Genomic DNA, 13,975 nt, shown 5'->3' on the forward strand with positions numbered 1-13,975 from the left:
GGAGAGGAGAGGAGAGGAGAGGAGAGGAGAGGAGAGGAGAGGAGAGGAGAGGAGAGGAGAGGAGAGGAGTGATGGGACTCAAGTTGAGCATAAAAGAAATAAGGCATTCATCATATGGCATTTGAGGCTTCAGACACAAAATCTGTCAGGTTCTAAAACACCCAAATGAATTTTTGACTAATGTTCCTCTTTATATATGAAAAGCCAGGAATTCCTCCAAATTACAGCTGTTTGGTGGTTACTCCAAAATAGAATAAATATCCATCAGTGTTATTCTCACGTTACAAACACCTGCCTTTTAAATTATATCACATCCCAATAGCAGTCATATTTAAAAGAGAGGATGGGAGAAACTTGTAAAGGTTAATCAGAATAAAGTTTCCTTCCTATTCTTTATTGATATTTCTGCAATGTAAAATAATAAAAAACAAATAAAATTATGCTTTCTGCACCTGGTTTCCAAATGCACAGAAAGTTACTACAACTAATGCTTCTCTTGGCACTGCATTAGTTTCATAATAAAATCCTCTATAAATACCACATTAAAATTATAATACATAATCAGTTGTTTTCTGGGTTATATTACACAAGGCAAATATTCTATCCATGAGTGGGTAGAATATTTCTATCTCTAGCCCTAGCTATTTAAATTTTTCCTTATGGAAGTTTAGTTACTGGACAAGATCATGTAACACAACATAGCTTTAGTTATTTTGTATCACTGTACTACATAGCCTGGATACTTACTATATAATAAATATATTTTAAAAGATGTTACAAAATATTTTAAGTCATAGACATTTTCACTAAAACCTTTAGATCATAAAAGTTTAGCAATTAAAGTTATTATGTAAGTTAAAATTATTCAATATGTCTATTTGATAATCTGATATAAAAAAATCAGTCTTTAAATAAAGATTCATGCCTACATTTTGTATTCTTCATTCAAATGTCAATAATTACAATCTGTAACACATGTTATTCCATCACAGATTATATTCCAAAAGAAGGGTAATCTAGAGATGGGAAGCAGCTTTTTGTTTTTGCTCTAAACTTTAACATGGAAAAATGTTTCATTCATGACTATATTACCTCAGTCAAATAAAAACATATAAATGAAAAAAGTAAGCCTATATATTATATGAAGATACTGAATATAGAAAACATCACTGTTTTGAACCATACCACTAAGAAGTACATCAGTTTCTAGATGTGCCTTCCTTCATGATGTACCACAAATGTACCCAGGATGGACTTAAAAACTTACTATGTAGCTGAGAATGACATCAAACTTCTGATCCTCCTGCCTCTGCCTCTCCAGTGCTAGGATTACTAGCATTTGCCAGCACCCATAAATAACATGGTGCTGGTGATAGATCCCAGGGCTTTGCACTACCAACTGACATCACAACCGAGCAACACATCTGTCCCAGCACGATGAATATTCCAGAGAGCAGCTGTTTCTCTTTCCTAGACAACTTACAAATGGCTCTTAACTATTTAATTCAAACCTTCCCATAAACAAGTTGGAATAAGGACAGATCAGATATAAACTCCATCACATCTGGAAGGTTTATCTCAAGACTTTTCTCTACCCTTAAAACATGGCCTTCTGTCCTTGGGCTCACTCCCTTTCCACTAAATCAAATTCAAGTAGAGAAGCCTGGTATTACTAAACAAATTACTTAACCTAGCAGCTTAACAGCAAACAAAAACAAACTTTCTAATTTAGTGTTCTTAGAAGAAGCAATATGAAGGTCAATCGTGTTAAAATACTTTATATCATTGTTTTAAAATCCATTGAAATTGTTCTTAAATTGTAAATTTCTTCTAAGCATCAAAGAATAAGGAGGGGTTGGAGTTACTTTCAGTAACAAGTCTTTAAATTATGTACCTTTAATTTACTGAGCTCAAGTGAGCCACCCACCACAACCTCCAGGGTAGCTGGGACTACAGGCATGTACCAAGGCACACTATTATTGCATAGCTTTAATAACAGATAATATTAATTGTGAAGTCCATTGTGAAATGATAAGTACACAAAGTTCATTATACTCTTCTACTTGGGTATCTTTTACATATTCTGAAATATAAATAGTTTAAGTATATTTATAATACATATACAATACACTATATTCCCAAGTGCACAGTTTAATGTAAGATAATCAGAGATTCCAATTGGAGATGTGAATTTTGATTACTTTGTATACTAATATTGTATTTCTTTTATAATAATAAAAACAAGATGCTGATGCAACACCTTAAGTTGTTCCTTTTCTATACATAACTTTTAGAAATAAATTTTATACAACAAAAAAGGAAGGTACCAAAGCCTTATTGTAAATATTTGTGAAAAAAATTTAAATGTGGTACCACACACACACAAAAAAAAAAAAAAACACAAAACCTAGGGACTCTCTTCCTCGCCTTCTCCAACTAGTTAAAATTCATAGTCTATATCCATAGATATATCTACCTATAGATATCTCATTTAACTGATTATTCCACTATTTTAAGTGATTTATTCACCTACCTTTGTTTAATCTTTAATTATAATTTTCCTACTAATTTCATCCATCTTTCATTAATTACCTCCTACCATTTTTTATCCTGTCCATATGCCCAAGCACCATTCATCATTTTTGTAGCCTTCTATAATTTAAACTATATTCATATAATTGGAGAAATGCAATTTTGTATCTAACATACTCCTTTATTGACTTTTCAAAAGACATCTTAAAATCTAATAGAAATCTAGGCCAGTTCATAATTCCTAAATTAACCAAAATAATAATGGCACCAAATACTCAACTTATATAAATCCTTTATTAAACAACTGATAAAGATTAAAAACTTACATACTGAAATATCCAACTATGTCTTACATTCTGAGAGAATGTTTTACAATCAAACACCAGTGGCAGTATTAGGTTTGCTGTATATGGCAAGCTGGGAATCACATCCAGCCCTCAAATGAATGACACCTCTTTTCCACTCTGTCTGTATCGCAGTGCCTCCAATTACACAATCCCATTCCCACTTACTCTCATTTTGACTCCATTTCCTCAGACCAAAGTGGTGTTCTGAGCACGGGGTGCTGCCTACGGGCAATCATTTCAAAGGTTTTTAAATCCTAAGGTAAACTACAACTTCCAAAGTTTTCATATAATGTATCCAAGGGAAATTCTAGACAGCAATGGAAACTGACCTAAGCACAACTCTACAAAAAGGCTCACACTGTGTACAAAAGAAATCTTACTTTACTGCTATCTAGGGCTACAGGAAAAAGGGGAGTTGGGTATCAGGATGAAAACACTAGACTACTCTCACAAGTTCCTCTGATCGTCATCTCCAGTCCCTGGTCACTTGCCTTTCCTTAAACTCCAAATAAAATAAGACTGCTCATGCAATCTTAAAACTAATCAAAATATTCTCTTTCCAAATCAAAGACAAAAGAATCACACCCCACATGGAGGGCAGCTGGCCCCAGCCTTTGCTTGGAGATGAGACCACATTTATTGTAGTTACTCACTCAATATCATTTAAAAGTTTCAAAACTTCCACCACTCAGCAAACTTCCTAAGCACAGAATGGTGGGATGTTAATCCAGCACATACCGCTGAACCCTACTGTAACGGAAATGAACTGTACTTTTCATCTCTGTCAACTCTGCACACATACCCTTAGCCAATGGAGCCTCCAAGACTCACCACACAATGAGAAACACCTGTGAAAACTGGTACCAACCTCACACAGAGGTCACCTGGAAAACTTAACATCTGCCCGAAATCCTCTGGCGTGACTCCAAAAGGATGACGGTACGAGGCAGTGAGGAGAAAACAACCGATGACGTTCTACAGCCCTCAACAAAATGTGTATTAAAACAACTTTCTCAATTTGCACAATATACACACTCATAAAATAAAGTATCTAAGTGAAATTCCATTTTACTAGCATCTTAAAAATGTAATTTTTTTAAAATAAGACATTTAAATGTCCTTTAGAGATATGCAACATAATCACAAAATCAAATTTATTTCATCCTTCATATATTAAATGTACATAAAATATATTCTCCACACCACATTAAAATATGTGCTGTAAGTACATTTAAAGTTTTAAAGGAGATTGCTATTTTAATAGCTTGTTTTTATTAATAACCCTATGGATGATACTTTATCAAAACTTGTTGTCAAGATATGCATCAGACAATCAGAAGCTAATAAGTAAAAGTCTGATGTTACAGACTCTTTGGCTCTTTGAAATGTCAGCACAAAAAGCTGGGTGCTGGTGGTGCATGCTTTTAATCCCAGCACCCAGGAAGCAGAGACAGGCAGATCTCTGTGAGTTCAAGGCTAGCCTGCTCTACAAGAGCTAGTTTCAGGGCAGGCTCCAAAGCAACAAAGAGAAACCGTGCCTGGAAAAAAAATAAAATAAAATAAATAAATAAAATAAAATAAGTCACCACAAATAGAAGCAGAAGAAAATGTTATATTGTGTTATTCAAAGATATATCCACAAATGCATCTATACAAAGTATAAGGAGCTAGATTAAGAAATCACTTGCCACTTGGAAACAGGTGTGATAGCACACCATACCTTTAATCCCAGAACTTGGAAGACTGAGGTAGGATGTTCAAAAGTTCAATGCCAGCCTTCACTTAAAATGAATGAATGAATGAGTAAATAAATAAATACAAAGACAAAAACTTAAAAAAAATCACACGTGAACATTCCTAAAGCACAATGCTAGCTCTTGAAAAAGATTTTTTAGTCTAATAATGTACTAATGAATAGACATTTTCAGATACTTTATCTTGAAGACAATAAAATAATTTAATGAAATAAATAAACATTTTAGTAAAGTAATAAAATATTTATCCTTAAGAAGTATATGTACTCTGTAAAATACTGCAGCAGAAAAGGTATAAGATCCAGGAGAAATCATACTTCTTTGACTACTTCTTACTCCCATCTCCCCAAACTCTGTGCCCTTGCAACATCCACCCCAACCAGGACTTCACAATGTAGTAAAAAAAAAAAAGGGGGGGAAATAAACAAGTCACTGGTATTTAAAAGAAATGAGATATAGTCTCTAAATGTGCATGTGTCTTGTTCCCCTTCAGCACCCACTCCCATTCGTCCACGGTTACAGTATGAAAGGAAAGAGAATTTTCAAGGCAGGCTCCCATTGCAGCCCTATCCTCCCAACTTCCAATCCTCCTACCTCAACTGCCTGGGGCTTTGGATTGCAGGCATGCGCCACTGTACACAGCTTGAAGAAGCCCAACAAGCAAAGAGTCTCTAAACTGATTTGGCACAGTAAAATAAACTGTACAAACACAGAGGGCAGAAAATCAGATCCATTGTAGGAATAATAGTTATGTGACATATACACAAAATGTTAGTAAGCATACAAATCCAAATGAGAGCCAGAAACTTGAATCTGCTTATATTAACCAATTAAAATGCCATTCAAAACAACGTTTAGATAATAAGAATTACAATCCCTATCTTTCACACACTTCCCTATATAAGCTGGTGAGAGTTGTGATACAGCAAAATATATGCTCTTTCCTAAGTACAAAAATGTTTCCTGCCTTAGCGCCTGCCTCTCCCCACACCCTCCCACCCTGTCCTCTGTCTATCCACACACTGGGGAAATTATGTCCTGTTTTAAATATCTCACTGGTGAGCAACAGGAGCCCCAACTGTCAGACACATGTCTGGCACACATACTTAGAGAAGCTAGTTCCAGCAGGAGCTCAAGCTGTGAGGCTCAGCTCACTCCCATGTGGGTGAGGAAATCAGAGCACTTGGCCACCAGTCTCTAAAGAAACCACCAAAATGGTAGAACTTTGAGACCTTGCCATAGGCATTGCATTATCACTGGACTCTGGGTTTCCTTTGTTGCTCTCCTCAAAAAAAAAAAAAAAAGGAAGCGTACAAGAAGTAAGTAAACCGCTCCATTTTAATTTCAAGACCTCAGAGAAATGGCACACCAATTCCTGCTTCCATGTCACTGGCATGCTCTGTCTTCCCAGGCTAATGCTGCCATGGATATATAGTTTGCAAAGGGTTTTGGAGATCACACAGTCTCACTGCTTATCTCACAGATGGAGAAACTGAGATCCACATATTTTATGTAACTAGCCTGCAGTTTCAATAAGCAATAAACTGGGTACTTTTGTCCTCTTCTTGATGCTACTCTGGCCACACGCTGAGCCCTTTGCTTCCTGGACTAGTAACCTTCTTTCCTTTCTTCTCTATCATTGCTGAATGTATCTGGTCTTTCCTCGCTTTTACTCAGGCAGTTGCCTCACTATTTTAATGTTCCTGGTTAAGTGTCTGTTATCCCTTACTTAGGTTTGCCTAAGCAGGAAATATAAGAACCCTTGGGGATCCCTGACCAGGCACTATAAAACAAAGGCAAGCAGTACTGACTGGCCATACCTGCTTCTATAAAAGAAAGAACACTGGAGTTAAGAGTCACCATAGGCATTGGCAACTGTGTAAACATATTAATTTTGGATTAGCCTGAACATTTAACCCTTAAGTACTTTGCCAAAGGACAACACATAACCAGAAGTAAAAAAAATTCCCCCACCCCCAAGACATTTGCTTCTCTGTATAATAGCCCTGATTGTCCTGAACTAGATTTGTAGACCAGGCTGGGCTTGAACTCACACAGATCTGCCTGCCTCTGCCTCCCAAGTGCTTGGGATTAAAAGCATGTGCTACCAGGCCCGGGCAAGAAGCCTTTTAAAGAAAAACAATACCCAGATTACATCACTAGTAAAATAATGTTCAAGAAAGCAGACATTTTCAAGAAGAAACAGATGTTTGGAAGGAATACAGTATATCCATTTAAGTCACATTGCCTAGCCCTCCTCCAGGCTCCTTTGAAAGTCTGTCACATCTGAACTGGGCACAGTGGCAAGGCACAGGTCATAGCCAAACCCAGGAAACTGAGGCAAGAGGATCATGAGTTTAAGGGTGGCCTGGACTACAAAGAGAATAAATAAATCATATTTCCAGTTTAAGATTAGTACTATTTAAATAACTCTAAAATGAGAAAAATACTTTATTACTAGTCAAATTGCCCAGAAAAGAGAAATACAGCTATTCAATATAACTACTGAACAGCCCCATTATATGTGGCAGCCAACTTGAAAATGTTATTTGAAACTTAACATCTAAAGAGACCAAAGATAGCATTTTATTGTGTAATCGTTCACATTTTAAGTTATCCTGTTATCCTGGGTTATGTTTCAAAGTTACTTCACTACATAAGTAGACTTAGTAAATTATGCATCAGTGCTAAATAAATGTATCAGAGGTAACCTCGTGTATTCTCTCTAGTAATAGAGTAAAGCGGCACATTATAAGATTGTAGAATAACTGCTAATGAATTCCTGTTTTAAAATTGTCTAGACTATTTACTGTCAGTACAGTAATAAAGACTGCATGTAGCATAAAGTTGATGAAGAAAACTCCAGATACTTTCAAATATGGTAATATGTAACGTGACGAGAAAATATAAATGGAACAATGAAATAAGCAATGAAAGACTAAGACATAATGAAATATTATATCATTAGTTATACATAAAAATCTCTAGGCCAGAAAAAGTATATGAACAGAGTAAAAGGGGCCCATTATAGGCTTGGAGCAAAACTAAGACATAGATTTGAAATGAAAAACTGATTATGAAATGGTAATCCATAACTGATGGCTTCAGATCTATGTTTTAATTTTTCAAATTAAGAAAAGAGGATAATTATTTAATGACAGTAGATTAGTGGAGAAAATTTTCAAAACTCAAGTCCTTATGCCAAAGGAATAGTTAGATAAAGATGGTTCTTAGCGAGCAAAAAGACTGGAAGAAATATCTTCTCAATATTTCCTAATTGAAATATCTAATAGACATTAAGTATGTTTTCTCAAACTGACCATTATCTTTGACACTGCACATCTGTCAGGAGATCGTCTAAGTGAAAGCAGCTAACTTGTCCAGAGCCACACAGTTAATGAGATTAACCGAACTTTGACTCTAAAGCCTGTGCATTTAGCCTAGAACACGGTGTCCCATCCATTATTCCAATACAAGTTATTTCCTCAACTTTCATTACATATACTTTAATATAAAATATACGAATTCAAATACAAAGGGTTTTAATATATCCACAAATATTAAAACCTCAGTTTTATAAAATGACAAACTACATAGATTGTATCTTAGAAAAATGACTAAACTATTGTAGTTTAAAGAAAAATTATTAAACTACTGTAGTAAGGCCCATGTGGGGGGAAAATGCTACTCTCTTTTGAAGTTCTGGGATCAAGGTGTTCCTCCACACAAATTGTTACAGCTTATAGTTTCTTTTCAAAAATATCATCATTAAATATCATAGCTGAGTTGGGGATAGAAGTGTATCATTACCCAGACTGAAGTTTGTACAATGTAACTATACTTTTCCAAGCTTTCTTGAAGAAAATACTACTGTTTTAAAGATTGCCACTGAGTGTATACTGTGTAAAAGGATACTCAGGAAGGGAAGAAGGCACTCAAAAGATGGAAAATGACACTTAAGAAAAATCTCAGGGTGGGGGGGATAGTTCAGCACTGAGAGCACTGGTTGCTCTTGCTAAGAACCACATGTGGGTTCTCAACCACTGGTGACTCTAGTTCCAGGGCATACGACTGAAATAGCCTCATAATATAACCAATGTAACAACTATAAGATTAAGTATTAACCTTAGATGGTGCCAAGACTGTGCTCTCAGAGATCATTTCCATGGCTCAATACCAGACCTGATATGTTACACATACTCTCTCTGTATAGACAAGTTCAGGTTTCCCCAAAAAACTGCCAAGAAAAGCGGTGTATTAAATGTTAAACTTCATAAAAGTAAGCCAGATGCTTAAATGCATAAGTGGTTAAGATTTTCTTTACATAACTGTTCTAATCAATTCACATTTTAGTGAAAATAATCTTATACTGCAAACAGCACAGCACCCTCTGGTGTATCCATTATAAGATATATAAAATTTCCACAATAAAAGGATAAAATTATAAGTCAAAAATAAACTTAAGGGATCAATAGGGTGATACTTTCTGAATTTATTCCAGCACAAATACTTAACATGCTTAAACAAAAAAAATCATTTTTAAAATAACACTATAAAATGTATAGCAATTCCGGTCAGAAAATTTGTTTCAGCTTTAATACTAAACCAACTAAAATAATATGTTTTCCGATATGTTAAATTAAGATAATGCTATCAATAAAATTTTTGAAGTAAGGAATGGCAAAATTTTAGAAGTTATGTAAGCTAAATCTCATTTTACTCAAACCCACCTGTTTTTGCTGTAGATAAATTTGACTTGACTATGTAAACTGTTGCTATATATATTTTCAGGATTCAAAGGCAGCTAATCATTAGTTAGACGGATGGGAAGATAGATGCAAATGAATCTGCAATTTCTACAGTTTGAAAAGCTACTGAGCTGGGTTAAAAATCAGGAGCACTTCAAAGACCAGGAGTGCTCAACTTTCCATAGAAAAAGAACCCTCTCCCTATGAAATAATTAACTGAAAGAGGCTATAACAAACTCAACATGATGCCACCTGCTTTGGACAGCCCTTTGTGACCCACTGCAAGTTCCAAAACAATGCAGAAAAAAGTGAAGCTGACACCTGTTTAAAGCAGCCATCTGTCTCTAACAAGTTAAATTTAGTCAAATCCACACTTAATCGTGCTTTTCCAAAATAAGGGAACACTATGCACCTGTGAAGAGAAAAAGAATTTAAAATCTATTTTGTGATTGACAACTGGGAATATATACTTAAAGAGTTAAAGAGCTAAGGCACAAAATTCAGTAAGAGAAACTATGTTTAATTAAACTGCAAATGAAATAAAGGCTATTTAACCAAATGCTCAGCATAAAAACAAACTAGCAAATTTCACAATTTAAAACCTGACTGACTTCTTTTTCTGTTTCTTGTAATAGAGTCTCCCTATAAGGATCAGAGTAATGCTACTGGAGTATTCAGGAAAAATGAACTCTTCCCACATATCTGATTCTATGAGCCATCCTTTTCAGCATGTGTGACCTGAAAAATCTTTGCTTTTCAGTTTTTAAAAAAAGGGCCATGACTAACCTATTTAGAGTTTTAAAAGATTGTTTGAGGAAAGTTAAAGAATATCTCACTATCTCACTTATAAACTCTAAGCCTTGTGAGAACCTTCACAGAATACAAGAGTATTTGAATATTGGATTAAAAATACAGTATTTTAAAAATTAGTTCTAAATACCTCATGCCAAGAAAGCAGTGTGAAATGATAAAAAAGCTTCTAGGAATGCATTCATTTATTATACATATGTGTGTATGTATGTATGTATGTATATATAAATTTACTATGCCTAGTCCCTATATAGTCTAATAGAAGTGTATATGGACAAGGTGGAATTTAAAAAAGCCTGAGATAGGCATCATGGCACACCCTCAATCACAAATATTCAGTTACCCAAATTGTTACTCTTTAATATATTTAGTTTTAAAGCACGCAGATTTGTTAGTCTAAAATACTGAAAACAAAGAATGCCGATGCAGAGTACAGTCCCTCCTAAGAAAAATAATATGGAAAAAATGAACTAAATGGTATTTAACTTTGCATTTAATGATCAATTATTACAATTCCAAATTAATTTTATTTTATCAGAAGCCAAAGCATCTGTAATATCAACTCTTAGAACACAAATTTGTTTCAAATCCAATGTTAAATTCATTTTTAAATGAACTTGTGAACAGAAAAAAATATATATAAATTTGGGGAAACTTGACAGATGCTTCATGAGTGAAATGTCTCTGAAACATTCTCGGACATTGCAAGTAAAAATATTAAGCAAAGACATTTTAGCACAAACAATCTATTCAGCCGAAACGTACATAAATGGCATAAGATCTAAACTGTCCCAAGACAGCAAAACTCTTTTCAAGTTCAGAGCCAGGAGATTCACCATCCAAAAGTGTTCAGGTATTTGACACTCATGTGAACAGGAAAAAAATAAAAAGAAAAGGAAAAGGAAGAAGAAATAAAGAAAAGGAAAGGAAAAAATACACGTTAGAATTTGAGATGTGCACTGAAGACAGGTTGGGGAAGGGATGTACCTATTGTGAGATCCAAACAGACTTCTTTCAGAATCTAATATCTCCTTCACTCAAAATAACAATCATACGGAAATGAATTAAAACATAAGGTTTTTTCCAGTCCCCCAACTCTTATTTTACAAAATATTAGCCTTAATGGCATTATAATTACCCAACCTCTTCATTGACAATCTCAAGAATAATTAATACTGTCACATTATTCACAGGCTGTTCTGTCAGTTAAATCAATAAATGTTTGTTGTTAAAAGATTATTTAAATAAGCACTTTAAAATCTGAATTGGAATTTCATATGTGTAACTATAATAGTACATTTTATTTGTTTTAGTTCAGTCATTATCAATTTTTTGTTGCTGATAATCTACTAGGTATTAAGCTGAAAATGAGCAAAATTAAAGGATCTGTAAAACCCGGTTAGCTCCAATCAAGAAGACACTACTTGAGAACTGGTATTCAAATATACAGGGGGCAACTATTTTCTCCAAAGAAATACTTTAAAAGGAAGTTTTTTTTTCCTCCTGAGCAGGTTTAAATCATTGTCTAAAGAAAAGCAGAAAGTCAACAAAAAGACTATGTTAAGCACACACAAGCCTAGATCTTAACAGTCACAAAGAAAGTGAAATATACACACGTTTCAAGTTGAGAAGCTTCATACATTCTTTATGAACAACTTGACTTCAATTTCAACTCTCCAAGGGAAACGAAAAGAGATGAAGATGGGAGAGAAAAAAAACTCTCAAAGTATCATAACTGTCACAAATAGCGTTGTGAACTGAGTTCTCACAAAGCTTCCTTGTGTCCTTTTCCTGTTCATCACAGACAAAGTCTCAAAACCACAATGAAAATTGCTAACACTCTCCTGTGGGGAGGGAGGTGCATCAAAGTGAAACAGAACCTCAGGACTACCCCTCCCATCTCCACATGAAGGATAAAGCGCTGTCAGGAACCACTAACCCAAGTAGCACAGATGCCCTGCATCCGGTTTAAATCACAAGCGCGCGCGCACACGCACACATACACACACACACACATATATACAAACACACACACACACACACACGCCGAAAAGGAGGGGAAGCAGGGAGAGAGAGACAGAGAGATAGAGCGAAAGGAGAGGGAAGAGAGACAGAGAGACTTAAAAAAAAAATCTCAGAGCAGCAGAGGCCCCTGGTTTCAATGTGTGTGCAAAGGGGGGAGGGGGGAGGGAAGACTGCTGAATGGATAGTAAGACTGTTTGCTGCACAAAGAAAAATACAGTTTTAAAAGAAAAAAAGAATCCCGTGAGACCAGTGATGGTCAAAGAAGTGCAGCCCGTTTAGCGGCAGGCAAAGAGGGGCCAAGACGAAGGGAGCGGGCTGCGGGAAAAGTTCACGGAGCTACGAGGATAAAAATAACAAAACCCCCAACAAGGCCCCGCAAGTGAACAACAACAACAGCACAGCACCTTTCGGGGTCCCCCCTGCTCACTGCTGTCTGTTTCGATCTGGACAAGCAGCGGCAGCCACCAGGCAGCTTTGGCAAAGCAGCGAAATTAAAGAAAGAGAGAGGGAGAAAGCAAGCCCCCTTCTCTCCACCTGCCCCTCCTCCGGAGTGCCCGCAGACCCGGGGGGGAACGCTCCGACACCCGCGACGGACAGCGGCGGCTTCCCAGCCTAAGCCCGCTCTCTCGCTCGCTCGCCCCGCAGCCCCGGCTCCCGCTCCATCCCAGAGCGCCGAGGCCGGGCGGGCAGGCGCGCGGCGCCCACACCCCCGAGCCCGCCGCGCGCGGGTCCATTGTAAACAAGCCCCGGGGACCGAGCCCCTCCAGCGGCCGCAGCCGGTGTCAGGAGGGAGACCCCCGCACAGCCACGCTCGCTCGCACACACGAACACACGCACGGACACACACGCTCCCACACACATGTAGAGACCGAAGAATATTCACCTTGGCTGTGGATTATTGTGGTGTTGTTGGTGGGTGATGGAGATGGTGGTGGTGGGGAGGAGGAGGAGGAGGAAGAGGAGGAGGAGGAGGAGAGGAGTAGTTGTTGTTGATGGGTAACAGTCGCCAGGACTACGGTGACTATGGCGCTTGATTCACAAGGCAACGGTTGCTATAACTCACAAAAGAGAGAGAGAGGGAGAGAGAGAGAGGGAGCGAGGGAGAGGGAGACACTCGCGCGGGGAGGGGCGGGGGAGGGAGGGAGGGAGGGAGGAGGGGAGAGGGCGGGCCCGAGAGCGCCGGAAGAAGCGGCTTCGGCGCCGTGACTGACAGCTCGGAGCCCGGGCGGGGGGCCGCGGTCGGGATTCCGACGTCGCTTCCCCCGAGGTGCGCTTAGACTTGGCGGGCCCGCCCGGGGTCAGTGCGCGGGCGGGCTGCAGGAACGCCACTGCGGACGCCGGGCGGCCGGGGCCGCTGAGGGCTACTGTCCGGGAAACGAGCCCCGCCTGCCTCCGCAGCCAGCCCCGTGCCCAGGAGCCCCGCAGCCCCGAGAGGGAAACCGCGAAGCCGGGGAGGGGGAGTGACGACGGCCCCAGCACTGTGGGAGACGCGCGCTACTGCGGGGGCAGACCCCGCTTTCAAGAGCGGGCTCCGCCCCTGGATACGTCATTTCCGGGGCGTGCCCGAGGAAGGGCCCGGATGTGCTGCGCTCCTCCCCCTTAGTGTTCCCCCCCCCCCCCCGCGATCTTTTTTTTTTTTTTTTCCCCTTCCCCTCCTCGCCACGCTCGCCGGTGGTGTTCCCCGGTCGTTTGTGCCTCGCGGGCGAACCCTTTTCCCAGGCTCTCTGCGGCCGGCCGGCGCGGACCCCAGAGTCTCGGC

At 38.5% G+C, this 13,975-nt stretch overlaps 1 protein-coding gene across 1 annotated transcript in view; it reads right to left on the reverse strand.

Moving 5' to 3' along the window:
• Window positions 1-13,726, reverse strand: part of Rfx3 (regulatory factor X3) — a 258,666-nt gene extending 244,940 nt beyond the window's left edge. Inside the window, exon 1 of the mRNA XM_050159633.1 lies at window positions 13,100-13,726. The gene's annotated coding sequence lies outside the window, so the exon portion shown is untranslated. The remainder of the gene's footprint in view (window positions 1-13,099) is intronic.
• Window positions 13,727-13,975: the final 249 nt, after the last annotated feature.

The sequence above is a fragment of the Alexandromys fortis genome, unplaced genomic scaffold (genome assembly GCF_014885135.2).
Source record: "Alexandromys fortis isolate MF-2015 unplaced genomic scaffold, M_Fortis_MF-2015_v1.1 scaffold_10, whole genome shotgun sequence".
In the NCBI taxonomy this organism is placed as follows: Eukaryota; Metazoa; Chordata; class Mammalia; order Rodentia; family Cricetidae; genus Alexandromys; species Alexandromys fortis.